This window comes from Alnus glutinosa, chromosome 4 (assembly GCF_958979055.1).
Source record: "Alnus glutinosa chromosome 4, dhAlnGlut1.1, whole genome shotgun sequence".
NCBI classification, from domain to species: Eukaryota; Viridiplantae; Streptophyta; class Magnoliopsida; order Fagales; family Betulaceae; genus Alnus; species Alnus glutinosa.
Window position 1 is genome coordinate 21,137,528 of NC_084889.1, and position 5,110 is coordinate 21,142,637.

At 38.0% G+C, this 5,110-nt stretch overlaps 1 non-coding gene across 1 annotated transcript; it reads left to right on the forward strand.

Annotated features, from left to right (window-relative positions):
• The first annotated feature begins 237 nt into the window (after positions 1 to 237).
• LOC133867518 (small nucleolar RNA R71) lies at positions 238 to 343 on the forward strand. The gene has a single exon (XR_009900077.1). It is a non-coding gene; the product is annotated as a small nucleolar RNA R71 (small nucleolar RNA).
• The last annotated feature ends 4,767 nt before the right edge of the window (positions 344 to 5,110 follow it).

Here is a 5,110-nt window from a genome sequence, read left to right on the forward strand (position 1 = left end):
TCCACTTTAGCATTCAAGTCCAAAGATTGGGATACCTTATAAAGAGTTTGGCTCTGAGCGTTTGTCCTACGACCGGATGATGAATGGTGTAAAGAGTTTTCCGACAAATTTTCAAAAAGTATCCATGCATCATCCTCACTCTTCAACATAAAAGTACCCCCACATGAGGCATCTACCATCTGTCTATGAGGCTCAGTCAAGCCATCATAGAAGCATTGTACTAATTGCCACTTGGGAACAGCATGATGTGGACACTTTCGTAAAAGGTCCTTCATCCTCTCCCAAGTCTCATGAAAAGGTTCTCCCTCTATCTGTGAAAAACCAGTTATGGCTTTTTGTATATGATTGGTCTTCCCTATGGTAAAATACTTCTTAAGGAACTCGTGTTGCATCTGAGCCCAAGAAGTAATGGAGTTAGTCTCTAAGGAAGTCAACCAATACTTAGCTTTTTCTTTTAAGGAGAACGGAAACAAACGCATCCTTAAAGCATCTTCTGTAAAATTCTACAACCTTATGGTGGAGCAGATTTCTATGAATTCATCTAAATGCTTAAAAGGATCCTCAGTATTAAGTCCGTAAAATAATGGAAGCATTTGAATGAATCCGGACTTAATTTCAAAATGAGCTGCCGTAATGTCCGGCAACTGAAGGCTTGAAATAGGTGTGTATGTTGAAGGAACATAGTGGTCCCTCAACAGCACAGGCCTTGGTTCTTCAGCCATAGGTGATTTAGAATGGGCTCTTAGACGTGAGTTCCATTTGGATCTACTTCGTCTAGAAATCCACTCTCAGTTTGGGTTGTATGGAAAAATAGGCAATGATAATGAACGACGACCAAACATACCCCAACAAAATTTAATCTATATATACAAGGTACAAAATAGAAATAAAATGAAAAAGGAAGAAAAACTAACCGGTTCTGCAGTGAGGCAGTGCAGCAGCAGCTGAAGTAATGCTGCAGGAAAAGTAGATCGATCGACTTTAAATTAGATCGATCGAAATGTAGATCGATCGAAATAAAAATAGATCGATCGATTCTTTGCAGAAAGGAAAATGTAACAAAAATGCAGAAGAAATAAATCTAAACAAAATCAAAGTCTAAATATGCATAGGACAGTAAGAAATTAAATGTAGATTCGGTCCAGAGACAGCAAAAAAACAGTGCTTCTCAAAACAAAAATCGATCGATCTAATTTTATGTCGATCGTTCGAAAGTTGATCGATTGAAAATTTAGGTCACAGAAAGTCGATCGATAGAATTTTCTGCAGAAACAGAATTCTTCAGAAAACAGACAGAACCGAATTAAAACACCAAAAACACTAAAAACAGTTTTTATACAGAATCAACAATAGCTTATGGATAGAATTTACAATATGTACTAAATCAAACTAAATACAATCCTAAATATCCCATAAACAACCGTTGATCCCCGGCAACGGAGCCAAAAATTGGTAGTTGACTAACCGGCTACGTGGATTTTAAATTTATAAGTTTACCACTCGCAATAGTACGTATCGATTGTACTATAGTAAGGGTGATCGGTCCGCAGAGATTATGGGTTGTTTTGCGTAACAGGATATCTAAAGTAACGTATCTAACTTAACTTAAGAGTTAAAATAAAAGTAAAGGTTGTAGAATTGAAGCTACAACAATAAGGTGGAGAAATGAAAGCGGAAAATGAAAACGAACTTAAAGAAAACTTAGGGTGTTGATCTTATCCAATCCTCAACCAATGAAATGCTTAAAGTCTATATGGTTCTTCCTAACATGCATGAGATGAGCGCGTAATGGGCGTCAGCCATTACGAAGACCTCGACGTGAAAACACTTTCGTTAAGACGTAGTTATAAAGCACCTAGTTTTACATTAATCTACTCCACGTAAAGATTAATCTATAATTGAAAAACGTTTACACTACAAAAAGTGTGAAGGGATTAATGCTCCCTAGCTTACTACTCTACAACACATCCTAATAAGTATACACAATACATGAAAACCCTAATTAGGCCACAATGATAAGATATCTAGTTTCACACCGATCGGTTCACTTAAAAGTTACACTACAATTGAAAAACGGGTTAAACTACCAAAGGTGTGAAACAACCAGTATTCCCTAGTATACCCTATAAGGTAACTCTAATAGGTAAACACACATTATGTCAAAAAGCATCATTGCAAAAGACATCGTTCTTGTTTCCAAGAACGTTGGTTTTGCTCAAGAATCCAAGAAAACTTATAGACAAGCAATCCCTTTTTCATGAATAATTAGATTGGAATCTTGAAGACAAAACCTTTTAGCATGGGTTTTGAAATCCTCTAGCCTTACACAATCATCAAACATATCAAGAAAAACTCAAAAACATCAAGAACACTTCATGGTTTTTGGAGAGGATTTGGATCAAACCTTTAGAACTAAGTTAGCTGGACATGAAGTAAACTAATCTAAGCATGAAATTAAAGGAAAACAGTAAAAGAACAAGCTAAAATTGAACTAAAACAGTAGATTAAAACTTAAGAAATTCGGATTACAAGCAAAGAAAATAAACCTAAGCTAGAACATGAAGAACAAAGGAAAAACAACAAAGGAAACAACTTCTCTGGATTTCAGTCCAGAGAGTAGCATCAAAGTAAACTAGAAATACAAGAAATTAAGTTGATACACCTGAGCAAATCAAAAATCCCCAAAAGATGCATCCCTTAACCTAAAACCCTAATCTCATATATATAGAGATTTAATTTACAAAGGACTCATCAAGGATCAATTCTAGCCGCACAAACAGAGCTGGTCGCCGTCCATTTCTGTCCATTAAACCCAACTTTTGATTTGGATCGCACAAAGATTTGGAAATATCTTGACCTTCTGGAAGATGCGAAGTCGATTGATCAAAAATTTTGTGCTCTGAGAATCGATCGATTGCATCTGGATCGATCGAAGTTGAGGCGACTGAAAGTTGATCAATTGAATTATTAGCTGTACAAATAATCGATCGATCGAACTGCCTTGGATGATTTTTCATCTTTTCAGGATCAGCCTCGAACTCTGGAAATGACCAAATTGCCCTTGATGTATTTTCAGGTCTAATTCAAGTGTTTTGAACTAGATTTCAATTAAGACCTGAAAATAAGACAAAACACAAAAACTACAACAACACGTTATATATACAACAAGAACTAGGTCTAACAAATGCAAATTAAGGGATCTTGAATCGAACTAGGTCTAACAGCCAAACCTAGGAAATCCACTATCTAAAAACAAAGCTAGTTACAAGACACTCGTACTCACATAACCCTATGTAGTAGCATACCTTTAACTCTGACGTGTAACCCAACACGAATGCTTCACAACCAGATCTTCCACCTGAAGGGGTTTTTGATGGATTCCTTTGCCTTAGGGCCGACCCCTAAGATAGACTTCACACGAACACTTGAGCATACACTGGCAATGGCTTGAGAGCTAGCACTATGGAATTCACCACTGAATTCAGTACAAAACACAAACCTAGAGCCCCCTATTTGTAGGCTTCAAGAGACCTCAAAAACTGCTGAGATTTGAACTTCTTCTGTCGAGCGTCTTGATAGAAGTTTGCACGTCCGGACAGTTTTCTACAATATACTTTAGAAACAGTACCCTAAATCTACTCAAAAATGGACTCTGACTATGGACCGTCCGGACGGCATTTAGCCCCGTCCAGATTGATTTCTGCTATATCTTTTCAGGAATAGCACAATCCTGGAGGTCGTCCGGATACTACTCTCTTTCCGTCTTGAAGGTGGGCCGTCTGAACATTCAAGTTGTAGGAGTTTTTCTTAGCTTTCCAACGACACCAATTTCGTCTCAATCCGATACTCGAGTAGAGAGTCATGATAAAAATACTGAGACGTGCGCAGAAATCTTCCTAGAAGCTTGAAATGCATCCAGACGGTGTTGCCCTTCCATCCGGGCGCTTGTTGTTTCTCGATCCATGTCTGAACTTGAAATCCAAATACTTGTCGAACACTGAATGGCGTCCGAACGGTATTGCCACGTCATCCGGACGGATGCACTTGAACACTGGATTCTTCTCGAACTCTTAATAGTGTCCGGACGATTTGTCATTACGTTTGGACGGATGCAATCTTGACTAGTTCGAAGTTTCTAGACACTGATGGGCGTCCGGACGGATGTGGCTAACTGAAGAGCGTCAGGACGGGAACTTTGAATATTTGAAGACTCTGAAATATACGGCATCCCTGTGAAAGCAACAACGTTACATAATAGTGATTTTGTTAACAGAATGCTGCCAAAAACTAACAAACTCCTCCTTTGGCCATTCTGGGACAAAAATCACTAGACCGGTTAAAAATACATTCCCGGTCCAAAAACTTACATATACTCCACCTTTTTGTCTCAAAGGGACAAAGGGTAACTAGAGTATAGGAAGACCACAGTATTAAAATACTCCCCCTTAATGTCTCAACAGAACAAGGGTAAACAGAGTATATAAAGTCCACAGACCCAAAATGTTTCTAAAACCCAAAACAATAGGAAACTAGCGAAGAGTCTGCAAGTGGCCTAAAAGAGAGGAACAAAAATCCTCCAAGTACCAAATCCTGTTGATCCACTGAAATCAAGTAATAGAGAGAAAACCGTATACCGAGCTGGATTTGAACTACTTCGGCTTCTAGTTCCTGAAGCCGGGAAACCATAGACTGAAAAGTTTTAGTCACTTGAGTCTTCTTGCTCGAAACTGATCATCCGCAGAAAGAAATCCTCTAGACAAGTGGTCTGCAAGATGATAAAGAAGATTCACCCCTAAATCTCTAGCTGGTGCAGATCTAGAGGAAAAGGTTACGGAAGACTCTTTATGAGCAGGGGGAATGAGCTCATATAAAATTTGAGATATCTGGAACATATGATTTCAACACTAGTCTATTTTCCAAAGAGCCCTCTATCTGACACTATACTGGAAGCCACCGGATAACATATTCCTGAAAAATATTTAAATAGAAATCTATCCAAAAATAACACCACAAGGAAATATTATATCCTGTTAGTTTCAAGAAGAATGTGGTATTATAACAGCTATCAATTGGATGCACAAAGAAATACAAAAGTAGATATAACACTCCA